A 15,915-nucleotide genomic window follows, 5' to 3' on the forward strand; every position below is an offset into this window, starting at 1 on the left:
TATTGACGCAGCATTGTGCAGATAGGGCACCCCAGAGCCTTGCTGGAGCTGCGTCGCGCTTGCGACGCAACTCCAGCAATGCGCCACTTTTACGGCACAGATGTGTGACGCATCTGTGCCGTTTTTGCCCCATGGTGCGCCGCATTATAAATGCGGCGCATCCATGATGGCGGAGCTGGGGCGCAAAATAACTGGCGCATCCCTGCTGATATGCAGGGATGCGTCAGTTATTATAAATCTGCCCCACTGTGTAAAGTACTTCTGCAGCAGACTAGAAATAATAAAGTGAAAACACAACAAAAAAAAAAATCCCATATCAATTCAGAAAAATAGAGTAAGTTTTTTAAAATAAAATGAGATCAAAACAACAAAAATCCAGTAAGTTGAATCGGAGATATGAATTTTTAAAGTTTGAATCAAAAATAGCACCAAAAAGCACAAAGCACCAACTGTAGTTTTCTGCTCACTCTACACCGGGTCAAAGTCAAACATTACCCTGATAGAGAGCAGATCGGATACAGGGACCAGGTTCGACCTGATGGAAAGATTTCCTTTGGACTTTTCTAGAGAAAAAGTGGTTGTTGATGAGTCATGGGGGGCAAGCCGCAAGTTGGACCTCAAGAGGGGCTTTATGACAGTGAGTTCCTGAAGTGCTGGGTTCCTGGTATGAATGGCAATGAAGGTGGGAAAGTTTGAAGGGGGCAAAGTCTGGAGTCAGCTCATGTGGAATGAGAACACTTGTGCAGACCCTGCGGTAAAGTGCAAACCTCTTTGAGCAAGTGCCGTTTTGAACCGAGCTTACACCATATGGACTACAACTCGTGGAGTGTGCAGGTCCTATATTTTTGCCCTGAAGAAGCCCGCATGGGTGAAACACATTGGCTGTTGTATGTGAACAAAGAATAAAAGGATCTACAACACTTTAAAGTGAAAGACTCGACATTTCTGTCATCGTCTTTGTACATTATTTGTGGGATTCACACCCTATGAACTCGTGTTCTCATGACAATGCCTCTCCCATTCGTTGTATTGCTAAGCACAGATTTTTAGGTTATGTGTTTTAAAGCCATGCCTCTTTGAGAGACCCCCTGTTTTTGTATCCAACTGAGAGCCCTGCATTTGATTGTATTTACAGCATCCGGTAAATATCGGGTGCATTAAATATCTCATCCGCCATTAAATTTCAGTTTAAACCTTCCAAGAGAAATGCTTATGGCATTTGCAGTACCATCCTGATTTTAGTGCAGTAAACACCAATATCCACTTGTTATTCCACAGAAACTCAGAATAGGAGATATTTATAGCACCTAATAAATCATGTACCCCAGCATAGCCTAATTTAACAGGTGAGTTTAAAAGCATTCCAAAATAACTTAGGGCCTCATTTGCGAGTCCCCTGTAACACTTTGGTACCACTGGAGTGTCGCTTTTTTATCGCTCCGTGCGACGCTCCCGAGGCGCAATGTGCCGCAGCATATTTACAAGACAACGCAAGGCCACTTTATGTCTCTTTTCATGGACTTGTAAATATGTGCCCTTTTCACGCAGTACAATGCATTTACGTGAAAGGAATCAGAAACCTGGGAATGCGTTTGATTCTAACGCCACCTGATGGGAAGCGTTAAGGAGGTGCAATGAGGAGAAATACTTTTATTTCTCTTAGCTTTTCCCTTTTTCTATGCATGCTGCAGAAAGCAGCACTCATAGAAAGTGGAAATGCCTTTAATGATTGTTTTTGTGCAAGAAGGTGTCCTTCCCTGCACAAAAGCAATCATCCCCGCAGCGCAGGGACCCTCGCAAAATGAAGCAGGGTGCTTGCACCGGCGCATGGAAGCACAGGGATGTGTCGTATTTTTATAAATACGACGCATCCCTGTGCTTTGAAAATGATGCAGCTTGGTGCAGCAAAATGACTTGTGGCGCTGTGTCATTTTCTTGTAAATGAGCCCTTGGAATCAGGGCCTAAGTATGTAAAATATGTCAGTTTCATTATGTCCTTTTACCAGGCAGGAGCTGCTGGTGCATTTACAACCATCCAAATCTGACAAACCACAGAAGCTTCTTGAATCTGAAATGCCGGAGACAAGAGGTGTTTTTACTGTTATTATTCTTTGATGCCATATGCTTTGCTTTGCTGTTTGAACCCCATGTGTCATTCTCCTGCATATTGGTAATGCGTTCTCCTGTTTAAATACCACACTTCATTTGAAATAAAATAACCTCAAACCATATGAAAAATGCATCACTTTGTGCAGGTTCAAAGTCACCAAACTTGACACAAACCAGCTCAAAGTTTTGATTTGTTATTTAATGTATAGTCCAAATGTATATTTACACTGGAAAGTTGTGTTAAAGTGAACCAAAGTGGCCCTATGCACTACCTTGCATCAAGGATGCTTAGCACCAAAACAATACGCCTTCTTGAGGTTGGAGTCAAATAGATTTTTTTTTTGCTCCAAACTTTTCATGACACAGCATTTATACAGCACACATGCAAAGAGGGGAAAGTCCAGAGGGTTGTCTAGGAATTATAATTTGTAATGAAAGGATGACTTTTGCACTATGCTCTGTGCCGTGTTGATTCAAATGTTAGTAAATCTGTCCCTCGGTCTCATGTGCTTGCTATCTCACGCCTCGGCTTCGCTAAGCCGTTCCCCAGGCACTGCGCAACCTGGCTGCCCTCGCGTCCTTCTTAATTGTTTGTGCTTCTCCTCGCTGGCGGTCTGAATTACAGCGCCGAGATGCACTGTGCAGGTTGCTGCACGCGCTGCACCTTATTTTAGTCATTCGCGTTGCTTGACGCGTGTCTTTTCTTAATCTAGCATGAAGTGCGCCACCTTGTGGAAGAGCCACATATGATCATAAACCGATCGATTTCTAGTGCATTTTAGTGCGAATATAAAGTATCCGATGCTCTTTTATACTATGAGCTATTATATATTGTTAAAGATGTATTAGTGTACCAATCAGTATTGTTTTTTTTTTTTAATGCGCTCCCTAAATGATTCCGCCTCTACATGATCTGACGTCCTACAACTCACCCGGTCCACCTTAAATGAAGAACACTAAAAGGGAAAAAAAACAGCGGTCAGTAAATTGTAGAGCTATTCCCCCAACTTATCCTACACTGCCATCTAGCGTCTATCGAGCAGTGCCTACCGAAGAATTTGACAAGGTTGTTGCATTATCCGAGCTGTTGCTTAGAAATGAATGAAAGCGACCAACAAGTGTTCCGTCTCCATTGACAATTTACTGCACAAAAGTAGGTGCCTAAATTTCAATTTTGGGGTGAAATCCCTGAACTAAAGACTTGTGGAAGACTGAGTCCACTGACTTTTCCAAAGCGAAAACGGTTTTGCCAGCTGAGCCGGAGCTGCACCCGCCGCCCACCCCACAGGGCCTTGAGACCCTCATGGGTGAGTAGTGCGCTCTAACCACCCTGATTGATTGATTGATTGATTGATTGATTGATTGATTGATTGCCAGCGGGAAGGCTATATCGCGTTACCAAAGTTCTCCCGCCTTTGGAACTAGGGAGTCAGGTTCTAGTCCCAGCGTCGGTTCGGCATCCTGTGATTCTGGGCAAAACAGTTGATCTTCCGGTGCCTGAAAACAACATGAATTTGACCTTGTGCAACTTAATCTGTGCTCTTGTCACGTGCTCCGATGCTCTTGGGCCAAGTAGGCGCTATATCACACTGCAAAAACAAAAAAGTAGAAGGAAATAGAAGACGCAAAACGTTAATCCATATATGCGCAAAATATTCCAAAAATATTATTGTTGCATGCAAACAAAAGGAGCAAATACAAGTCGTGAGAATAAAGACATTCCTCTTAACTTACAAGTAAGCCTTTCTATGCCCCAGGAGAAGCAGCGAATGCACGCTACCTCTTTTTGGAAATGAATCAACAGTTTCAATGTTCTGAGCAGCTCTTTTAATAAACTATTCGGATAAAATGCCCCCAGCGTCACTAACATTCGTGCTTCGATTAATCAATTTAACTAACGGCCATTGTCTTTGAATTCTAAAAATTGCATTAAAAAAACTGCAGGTGGCGCCAAAGATATACAACACTGTGCTTTGTCATCGAACGGGACTATCCTGAATCTTACCACCAGGTGTCAGGATTCTGAACGAGCAAAAATATAACTAGGAATAGAAAATGGTAAAGAATGCATACGTTTCTTCGGTACCGATATTTAAGCTTGTCTGATTCACTATTTTCACAAATAGTGTCGTCTATCGCACTTTTTCTGTAGATCCTTGTCTCACCATAGAACACTCTCTCTCTGGAGAGAGAGAGGGACGGAGAGCAAGAGAAAAAAACATGATGGGGACCCGTGTGGTATGGTCCAATATTTCATTAAAGGTTTCTGGTGACATAGTTAACTAGAAATTGGAGTACAAGCGGTTTGTAAATGTCACCAGAACCGTAAGATAGCAATAAAGCACCACGGGGCATATTATCAACGGCCAGCGATAATAATCGCTGGCCGTACATAGCGTTAGAAATATTATCGCCGGCTATCGCTGAATATTATCGCCATGATAACGCTATATTTACAACGCATAGCGCTATGGCGATAATATTTCAGCGATAGCGGTGTTTTCAATGGAAAACAGCGGTAACATTGCTGATAGGACCCTGTGGTCCTATCAGCATAATCCATCTCCCATTAAAAGTATGCCTTAGTCAGGAATTTAACAGACGTTAAGGGGCATATCAACAACAACCGGCGATAATTATCTCTAAGCGCACTTAGCGCTAGGATAATTATCGCCGGCTAGCGTGAATTTTTATCGCTGAGATAGCGTGCTATTAGCAACGCTTATCTCAATAGCGTTAAAAATCCTCACACTAACAGGCTAACGTGAGATTATCGCTGGAAACCCAGCGATAATCTCACGTTACCTTGTTGATAGGGACAGGCAAACTTAGCCATGATATCCACCTTCCATAGGATATCATGGCTAAGTCAGAAAAATACCAGATGTAAAAAAGCAGCGTTAACCGCGGTTAGCGCTGCTTTTTTTGTCTCTAACAGGGTTAGCGACATTCTTGATAATAGGAGAAATGTCGCTTAGCGACATTTCTCCTATTATTTTACTCTGGAACGCCCCCTTTGCATCTCATTAGAGATGCAAGGGGAAGCGTAGAGTAAAAGGGTGCTAACATGCAAATTTGCATGTTAGCACCCTGTTGTTGATAGGGCTTTTAAAGCCAAAAAAGCAGAGATAAAACCCTTGTTGATATGCCCCCACATTCCTGAGTTAAGGCTGAGGTAGCGCGATTTTTTTTATCGCCGCACCTCCTTGTTAATATCGCGAAGCTGCCTTTGCGATATTAACATGTGTTGTTTTCACAGCCACGCCTTCTTAGCATTTCTTTAGCGATGCGAGGCGAGGCTGTGAAAAAACGGGCTCTACATCAAGGAAACACGCGCTAGCGTGTCCTTGATGATATTGCGATATAATTATCGCCGCTTTTCGCCCAAAAACGGACAATAAAGTGGCGATAATTATATCGCCAGCCCTTGCTAATATGCCCAATTATTACGTCCCATTATGCACGTTTTATTTAACATATTTATTGAGGGGCAGTTAGCTTAAAAATGCTGGGACTTATTTACAAGTCCCTTGCGCCACTTTTGCGTAATGCTCAACATTGGAAAAGTGACGTACGGGTGGCGAAAGGGGCTTGTAAATAAGCCCCGCTGTTTTCTTCATTGTTTGGAATAAAGAGCATTGATCAAAATTACAATGTTTAGGTCTCGATGTTTCTTTCATAAATAAAATGTTGAGAAAACAATAAACAATGCAGAGGCCCAATGGATTTATGTCGTTTAATGGCACTCACCGCATAATTATGCGTTTACCACAATTGCTTTATAATTTGCAGATTTCTCCCAAAATGTTTTTTTCTTGCTCCACGTAATGAAATTACTATTGACAGAGAATGTACTACATTATATTCCTTTTTTTCAGCATGATTGAGATAACTGTTCTTCATAATTTTGGCTTTGATGCTGTATATTGCTAGTTGTCCTGACATTAATAACGTTTTGGAGAGCAGTTTCGGCAATGCGCAGCGGGGGTTATGGGCAGCAATGGCTTTATGCCAATGTCGCACGCCTCATGCAGGCTGTTCAGTGAAATTGCAAAGGATGCAGACAGTGCTAGTGATTACATGGATTTTCAAGAAAAAAAGTAATGCGATAAAAGCCAAACTGGAAAGGGGAGTGACAAATAATTGCAGGCTAGGAGGCTGTTGCCAACAGCATAACAAAACAATAACTGGGTAGATTTACAAGGAACTGACGCATCTGCATAGATGCGTCAGCTTCCTTGCACCAGCGTTATATGTCCCTGCGCCACCATGGATGCGCTGTATTTACAATACAGTGCTCCATGGCACAAGGATTAGCAGATGCGTCAGAAATTCTGATGCATCTGTTGTCCTAAAAGTCATGCATTGCTGAAGTTGTGTCGTAAGCACAGCGCAACTCCAGCAATGTATTTTGAGGCCTATACTTATTGTAGTGCCTAACTCCTTTACGCCTGCTTCAAGAAGGCGTAAAGTTTTGACGCAGTGGCGTCCTAAAAGTGGATTTCACTGCGTTACTTTTACGAGGCCTTCCTGCGGAGGAACGCCCACCCTGCATATATCATACCTGACGCAGGTATAATGTGACGCAGGGCTTTACAACGTGACGCATCTCCCTAAATGCGTCATGTTGTCAATAGGCTGCATTGGTTGCGCCACCGTTGCGTCAAAAAAAGTGACGCAATGGCGGCGCAAGGGGCTTGTAAATCTGCCCCAACATATTTATCTATATTGCAAACGTCCATTAAGTAAGTGGTGATGCCCAACCCAATCAAGATATAAAATGGCTTGCAGCACTTATTCCTAAGGTCACCCTCAATTCAAATTCACAAAAACTTTGGGCCTAATTTACAAGGCCCCACCGGCACTTTTGCGCCGCTGGAGTGTCACCTTTTTGATGCCCCTGTGGCGCAATGTGCCGCAGCATATTTATAAGGCCACGCAAAGCCACTTTGCGTGGCTTTTCATGGCCTTGTAAATATGTGCCACTTTCACACAGAACATGGGTGCGGCTGTGGGTACTACCATGCAACACCCATCAAATCTGAAGCATTCCCAGATTTACAAGGAATTGTAAACCTGGGAGTGCGTCAGACTCTAACGCCAACCCAGGGGTGGCATTAGGGAGGCGCAACGAGGAAACATATCCTTATTTCTCCAAATGTTTTCCTCTTTCCATGTTGTAGGCAGCCTTGCAACATGACATAAGACTGCCTGCGTTGGTGCTAGGCTGATTTTTTAGCACTGGTGCAGGGGTCAGTACAGGAATGCACCCTATTCTTGTAAATACAGGACATTTCTGTACTTATAGAATGATGCAGCGGGGCACTGCAAAATTGCTTGCGGTACAGCGCTGCACCATTTTATTGTAAATGAGGCCCTTTATTTCGTCTAGTTAAGACTAGACCATAAAAGTGCAATAAAATATATTAAAATGGAATGATATCGGAAAAAAGGAAAACAGTACGCATAGTTATAATTAATACAATTAAAAACAAATGCATGATTTGGCCGCTCCGGGTTTCAACCAACATCAGGATTAAAATAATTTAATAATGAGGTCAAACTCAAATTCCATAATACACATCATTGGCACGTTGGCACGTGCAAATTGTAATCCAAGCAAGGGCTGGACAATGAGGTCTGATTTAGATCACCTGTGACAGACCACACCCAAACTGCAGCACAGGCACCTACTGACCAATCAAACACTGATACAGACTATAAGAAGGCTGCAAACAATACAAACAACTTTCCCAAAATGTCTGCTTAGGACTTTGTAGCACTGTAAAAGAAGTGTTGGGAGATGAAGTACACTTACATGCCAACCGCTCAAGCGACTTGAATTTAGTTAGCTGGATGGAATTTACATTCATCTAACTTTTCATGATAATTACTGGATTCCCACCACTATGGTGACCCCCCCCCCCCTTCGGGTAGAGCAGTGTTCTGTTCAAAGTCAGCATTTACCCAAGTCACCAAAATGTCCAGATCTCTCTTTTCCAGGAGGTGGAACATGTCGTAAAAACATGCACTATCATAGAACATGCGTTAATGCAAGGCACCTTCAGGACTTTTGCATTTGCCATTCTTATTGGATTCTTATATATGCCACTCTATTTAAAGATGTTCATGATATGATTTTGAAAGGGAATCAAATCCTGGCTCCAGATTTCCAGTCCCAGTGACCCTGATTGAAAACGTGGAATCCATTGCTCCCTTCCAGGTTAGCCAAGCCCTCAACCCTCTAGTCAGATCATGATTCAACTTCTGGAGAAGCACAGCCTGCTGAGTCAGACGTGGCTCAGATAATAATGACAAGGCATGACTAATTTTACGCAGGGGCGGCTCCTCCATTTCAGCGGAGGAGCGTCGTCACACAAGCCACAGAGCTGAAAAACAAAATGATAATAAAGTTTATCTGTTACCGTTTTATTTTTCAGCAACCCGTCCCAAACTAAGTGTCAGGACGTGGCAGGGCCAGTGCTGCTGAGTGGCAGCCGCAGGGAGCTGTGTGCTTTAAAATCTGAATGTCTCTTTGGCCGGCCATCTTGGGCCGGCCAGCCAGACATGCGTACTTTGAAATTCTCAAACCTAGCTGTCTTAGGGGCATATTAACAACGGCCAGTGATAATTACTGCTGTCCGTGTTTAGTGTGCAGAAAATTAACGCCGCCTCTCGCCGGATTCCAACGCCCGGTGAGCGCACTATCAGCAACGCGCATCGCAGAGGTGATAGAAATCCAGGCGATATCGGCGTTAAGGGGCAATATCGCAGGATTACCTGCGATAAAAAAAAGAGTTAGACAAAAACATTGCTGATAGGGAGATGTGGACTCAGCATAATAATCCATCTCCCATTATAAACATAGCCAAGCCAGAAAATTGGCAGGCGAAAGAAACCTGCGATATAGCCGGTTAGCGCTAGTTTAAATGTCGCTAGGCCGGTTAGCGATTTGATTGATGATAGGGAGAATGCCTGTTAGCAATTATTATCGCTGTAGTTCACACGGGAATGCCTACCTCGCATCTCATTAGCGATGAGAGGTGAGGCAATAAGATTATGGGCGCTAAGGCATGGATTCACGCGTTAGCGTGTCCATGATGATAGGGCGTTAACATTATCACCGCTTTTCGCCCGAAAAGCGGCGATGATGTTAACGCCAGCCCTTGATGATTTGCCCCTTAGATAGCTGAGTTAGAGAAAGCGCAGGCCTCCAGTGTTCTTAGGAGCGCTGAAAGAGCCTGCAATATCCAACCCTGGCACTGCTTTTATGCTGTGAGAGCAATGCCAGGATTGGGTAGTGCAGTTTCCTGGTCCGGAGCTTCCAGGAGGAGACAACTGAGGGAGGATAAGGTTGCACAGCAAGTTAGAGAGGTAGGTCAATTAATGAAAATACAAATTGAGTGCCCCCCACCCCACAAACCTTGGTACAAGCCACCCCCCACTGAATTTCAGATGACTTTGAGCTGTTGTTGTTCTCAGTGCTTAAAGCCCCAATATCATTGGTGATCTTAATTTGAACTCATTTTCCTCCTTACTTTTTTGGTAAAGCATTAGACTCGGGTAGAGCGCTAGTGGCTTTGCAACCATTCGTGCCTGCTATTACAGCCCGCACATCACAAGAAGGATCAGTCACATCTTCACCTCTATTGTTATTATCATCATCATTATTATTAGTATTAGTATTAGTAGTTGTAGCAATAGTAGTAGTAGTAGTAGAAGTAGTAGTAATAGTAAGAGTAACAATAATAAACATTTCTTAGTCTAATATAGTAGCGCTATGTAACAAAGTACAATATTCTATACAAAAAAGATCAGCTATCTGTATAGCCCCTATAAAAGTAATAGGGACTCCTTTAGAAATGATGATCAAAGGAGGGCTATGCAGAAGATAAATAGCTTCGGAACATGAATTCCTTGAGTTCCTGATGATTTGGGAGAAGGCCAGTGTGTTGTTTTTCATCTGGAAACGTTATCTGGCTGAGATGGTCAGTTTCTGGGCCAGTTACTTAGGAGCTCTGGAATGTATGCCTTTTTATAAAATTCGGCCTACTCCGTACTGGCTTCTAATAACTAACCAGCTGAATGAGATCAGCTGCGAAGTAATGTGGTTGAATTTTTATCTTTCTCATGAGTCAGTCTGATTTAGGAGTAAGGCAAGGATGCGTGATGGCCCTGCTCTTGTTCCTCATTTATATTACTGAAGCACATCTGACCAAAATGGGAAAAGATCTGCCTATGATAAAGTCCAGAGGTCTGCCAGTCCTTTTATATGCAGATGATGCAGTCTTAATAGCAAAAACTGCTAATGTCCTACTGCTTCTTTTAGGCAAATTGTATACTTTTATGGGTAACCTGGATCTTAAACCTAACCTACAGAAGTCTTTTACAAATAGTATTGGCCCCCCAAAAATGTTAAAAACAAAGGGACTAATTACGACTTTAGCGCCACCCCACTAGCGCCCCGCTCCAAGACTGCCAAAGTGACCGCTGCTCGCTCGCCAGATTAGGGGTTATTTCGTGCTCTGGTGAGTGAACGGCTTAGTGGTCCAGCGGCAGTGCAGTAGAAGGGCTTATACGCATGCCTTCGAACTGCACCGCTGCAGGACTGCCAATGCACGTTCGTGCACAGTGCAGTTCCTGCCGTTCATGAACAGGGGTGCATGTACACAGGGGTGGCACAACATGTGCCCCCCTGCATGCACCCTAAGCACAGGGGCAAGAGGGGTTGCTGTAGGACCCCCTTTGTTTCCTCACCGCCAGCAGTTCCATGGCGTGAGAACCGCCATGAGGCTGCTGGCGGGGAGAAAACCCGTAATATGCTTGACAGTGCCGCAGTGGCACCAACAAGCATTTTGTAGCCCCCAAGACCACCCCACCAGCACCATGGATCACATTTCCCTGGCAGTTGCGGCAGTCCCATGGAGGTCCGACTGCTGTACTCGTAATACAGCAGTTGGACCACTTGTGGGGCGGTCCCGACCCCCACCGCAAGTTATTCAGTCCTATGGACTGCCAAACTCATAATAAGGCCCTAAAACATTTTATTGGGGGGACAGAAATCCTGACAGTAAAGTCATTCACATATCTAGGCCTGCCATTTAACCAAAATATATCCTATATATATAATATGTACATTTCTAGGGCTGCTCTGACACAAAGAGTTGTTGATTTGTTTTTCTTATTTGTCAGAAGGTCAGACAAAAAACAATCAGAGAAAAGATCGATCTATATAAGAGTAACTGTATTTCTGTGACAAGAGTGTGAGGCTAGGAAGGTCAGGGCTGGACTGTTCCCATGAGGCACAGGGTCAAGACTGATTTGCATATAGCTGTGTCTGAACTGGGGTGACGAAGTGAGCTAAAGAACGATTATGGATTCAACCCAGATTTGTGACTGGGGGTGAGTGTCTGAAAAGTTTCAGTGCTACCTCCATCATCTCCTTGTGTTTGCTTTGTTCACCCTAAGTTGGCAGGGTATGCCCAGACGTGGGTCCCTTGCTCACTTTGCCACTGGATTCAAGCTAGCCTGGCTGATGAGGGCTGTTGGCCTGAAACCGGTCCCAGGATGCTTGTTTCTGGTCCAGAGAAGACATGGCTCGGCAGTTCGGGCTGGACTGTTCCCATGAGGCACAGAGTCAAGACTGATTTTCTTGTAGCTGTGTCTGAACTGGGATGGCGAAGTGAGCTAAAGAATGATGATGGATTCAACCCAGATCTGTGACAGGGTGTGAGTGTCTGAAAAGTTTCAGCACTCCATCCATCATCTCCTTGTGTTTGCTTAGTTCGCCCTAAGTTGACAGGGTATGCCCAGACATGGGTCCCTTGCTCACTTTTCCACTGGATTCAAAATAGCCTGGCTGATCAGGGTTGTTAGCCCAAAACCGGTCCCAGGATGCTTGTTTTCGGTCCAGGGAAGACATGGCTTGACAGTTTGGTCTGGGCTGTTCCCATGAGGCACAGGGTCAAAACTAATTTGCATACAGCTGTGTCTGAACTGGGATGGCGAAGTGAGCTAAAGAACAATGATGGATTCAACCCAGATCTGTGACTGGGGGTGAGTGTCTGAAAAGTTTCAGCACTCCATCCATCATCTCCTTGTGTTTGCTTAGTTCGCCCTAAGTTGACAGGGTATGCCCAGACGTGGGTCCCTTGCTCACTTTGCCACTGGATTCAAGCGAGCCTGGCTGATGAGGGTTGTTAGTCCAAAACCGGTCCCAGGATGCTTGTTTCCGATCCAGGGAATACATGGCTTGACTGTTTGGGCTGGACTGTTCCCATGAGGCACAGGGTCAAGACTGATTTGCATACAGCTGTGTCTGAACTGGGGTGGCGAAGTGAGCTAAAGAATGATGATGGATTCAACCCAGATCTGTGACTGGGGGTGAGTGTCTGAAAAGTTTCAGCACTCCATCCATCATCTCCTTGTGTTTGCTTAGTTCGCCCTAAGTTGACAGGGTATGCCCAGACGTGGGTCCCTTGCTCACTTTGGCACTGGATTCAAGCTAGCCTGGCTGATGAGGGTTGTTAGTCCAAAACCGGTCCCAGGATGCTTGTTTCCGATCCAGGGAAGACATGGCTTGACTGTTTGGGTGGACTGTTCCCATGAGGCACAGGGTCAAGACTGATTTGCATACAGCTGTGTCTGAACTGGGGTGGCGAAGTGAGCTAAAGAATGATGATGGATTCAACCCAGATCTGTGACTGGGGGTGAGTGTCTGGAAAGTTTCAGCGCTCCCTCCATCATCTCCTTGTGTTTGCTTTGTTCGCCCTAAGTTGGCAGGGTATTCCCAGACGTGGGTCTGTTGCTCACTTTGCCACAGGATTCATGCTAGCCTGGCTGATGAGGGATGTTAGCCCGAAACTGGTCCCAGAATGCTTGTTTCCGGTCCAGGGAAGACATGGCTTGGCAGTTCGGGCTAGACTGTTCCCATGAGGCACAGGGTCAAGACTGATTTGCATACAGCTGTGTCTGAACTGGGATGATGAAGTGAGCTAAAGAATGATGATGGATTCAACCCAGATCTGTGATAGGGGGTGAGTGTCTGAAAAGTTTCAGCGCTCCGTCCATCATCTCCTTGTGTTTGCTTTATACCTTTATGTCAGCCTAACAAATCATGTTGTCCAGTGGAAGCAGTGAAAGAAGTGGACACAGAGGCTGTTCCTAAGATGACCACTGTTGGCATTAAATTGGAGTCTGAGTCCAAGTGTCACATGGCTCCATCTGGTGGCCAAGCTGCCTCCTTTGTGTTGGAAATGTTGTCATTTTAGGAAACTTCCCGAATGACTCATGGTGGACTCTGTGGTGATTGTCCCAATACTAATGGGAGTGCAGCACCTCACCTCCCTTGCTTTTGTCCAAGGAAAGAAGAAAGGGGTATTGAAATGAAATCTCAGGCCTCCCAGATTAACATAATGGCAAAAATAGGGTGGCAGAAATTGGAATTTAGGCTGGTGATTATGGTTGACTTGGGGCCTCTCTAGTTGGGCAACACAATGGTAATCCCGAGGCCACTAAGGAGACCGACAACATGCCCTTTTCTTCTCTTTCAAATCATTTATTTGAATAACGATGTTATGTAATTCATAGTGCAAATGCAACTGTAACTTAGAATCCTCTTCCTATTTTTCAGATCTTTAAAAAAGTGTCTCCCCTTACTTCTGTGGTTGTGTGCCTCCAATATGATCCTTCTAGTACTAATTTACCAAGAGCTTATCAAGGTGGCGGCTTTTCTCCTTTTCTCATGTTTCTCCCCCATGGGCACAATAGGGCAAAACTCCAGAAGGGGAAAAGTAAAAGAACTCAGGGCATTATGAAATGTACCTCTAAAAAGCTTAGGTTTTCTAATGTTTTTCTAATGTTCTACAAGAGTTCGCCCCCATCATTGAGCTTCATAAAGTGGAAAGGCCGAAGAAAGCCATCCTTCATTTAAGTTGGGAGCCCTCCTCCCCATAAGCAACTAGAATGCCCTCCTCCCCTAATATACTAGTAGTACCAATTATAGATGGCCACTGGCTGGAAAAGGGGCTCATGGATATGGGGGCAACTGTCCATAGTAACTGGGGTGATAGGAACATGGGTTTAGTGGAGGATGATGCTGGGGATGGGAATGTTGATTTGGTGAGCAGCAATAAAAAAGGTTGTGGATTACCCCAAAAGGATGAGTGGGTCATTAAACGCTTTCTCCTAGCTCCCCCTTGCGTGGAATCTAAATTACTCATGGCTCCCAAATTTGTGAGGACCCTTTATGGGAAGGCTCCTGCTTTTTTCTATCAAGGCATATTAATAAGTCTGTTGTAGGAACTGGTTCCAGCCATCTCTCTAACACCTTGACTTTTTTCCCTTGTTGGATAGGGAATTGGGCCCACTGAATAGAGGTTTTATGTCGCAGATCCTATTATAAAATGGGGTCCTGGGTCTGCTGTCAAGTAGAGATATTAATCGAGCACATTTGGATCCCCTTGCCCATTTCTGAGTTCTAGGGTCACATTTAGCTCTGGAATTGTTGTGACGCTAATCCCGTCTAATGTGGACCATTTCTGAAAAAAAGGTATCAGTGATGTTCCATTTGAAGTGACCATAGACCCTAAGAGTGATAGCTTTAAATTGGGCACCCAGGAGTCCATTCAGGATTCATGTAGTAGAAGGGGGTTTGCAAATCTGAAGGATATTACAATCTCAATTTGTAAAGATACGGGGAGGAGAGTGATAAACATTGTGGGATATGAGGACCAGTGTGTCAGAGATTCTGGGAAGGGAGATGAGTTATCCCCCTGGAGTTGGGTAGCAGGTGTATTGAATGCTTAAAAAACCCACAAAACATCCAATCTTGCAGAGGTAGCCCCCTGGGTAAAATTCTTTCCTGGAATATGGCGGCTTTGGAAGTCTAACTTCAAGCTAAGCTTTTTAATGTGGTTTTGTTCATTGATAATTTGTTTACAGGAAACCTGGATATGGTCTGATTTTAAATATGAGAATTCTTTTGTATGTTCTCATGCAGCAAAACCCATGGTAAAAAGTCATGCTAATGGAGGCATAGCTATCTTACTTAGTAGTAGTATAAATTTGAATCCTAAGATGTTTGTCCATTCCTCAAAAATTTGCATCTGCTTAAAGTTAGCCCTGTGCAATGTAACTGGAAGACCATATACAGCTTTTCTTTTCGTAAATGGTTATATTCCCTCTGGCATGTCGTCTGGCTCGTTAATTGAGTCTATGTCCTTTTTTGTACATAATATTAGTGTCTTGGAAGAATACACATTTATAATCATTGTGGGAGACTTCAATGCCAAAATCTTGACCTGTTCTTCTTTGACATTCGGAAACACACAGAGTTGGATGAGGTATGGAGAATATCAGAGGTTCTTTTACCTAGTCAATTTAGATCACATAGGTGGGGTCTATGCTTCCTGGATTGTCTGAGATCCAATGACCTCATCACTTTAAATGTCAGGCTCACAACCTCTTTCTCTTTTCATTCTTCTTATGGGCAATCATCAATTGATTATATGGTGGTATCCTAACAAATGTTCAGTGCTTGTTCTCAACTTGAGGTACTGAGGATGGATTTAAGTGATCACATTATATTCTCTCAATGGCTTTGATTTAGAGCTTAAGACGCTTAAGTCCTGGAATTCTAGGAATAAAACTATTGCCTACAATAAAACAAATGGGCATACATTTTGGTCAAATAATAATATGGTGAATTTGGCGCTCTTGTTAAAGTTGTGAGTTTAGGACCTTCAGCAGCTTCACTAGAGAACCCTATTGCCTGATTTGAAAAGCAGCTGTCCCTGTTTCGATCAT

The 15,915-nt window shown here is 43.9% G+C and overlaps 1 long non-coding RNA gene across 2 annotated transcripts in view; it reads left to right on the top strand.

The window, feature by feature from the left end:
- The first annotated feature begins 3,224 nt into the window (after positions 1-3,224).
- LOC146805782 (uncharacterized) overlaps positions 3,225-15,915 on the top strand; it is an 84,727-nt gene continuing 72,036 nt past the window's right edge. For both annotated transcript variants that reach the window (XR_014967508.1, XR_014967509.1), the window contains exon 1: positions 3,225-3,416. This is a non-coding gene — a long non-coding RNA (uncharacterized LOC146805782). The remainder of the gene's footprint in view (positions 3,417-15,915) is intronic.

Source organism: Triturus cristatus, chromosome 8 (assembly GCF_964204655.1).
Source record: "Triturus cristatus chromosome 8, aTriCri1.1, whole genome shotgun sequence".
Classification (NCBI taxonomy): domain Eukaryota; kingdom Metazoa; phylum Chordata; class Amphibia; order Caudata; family Salamandridae; genus Triturus; species Triturus cristatus.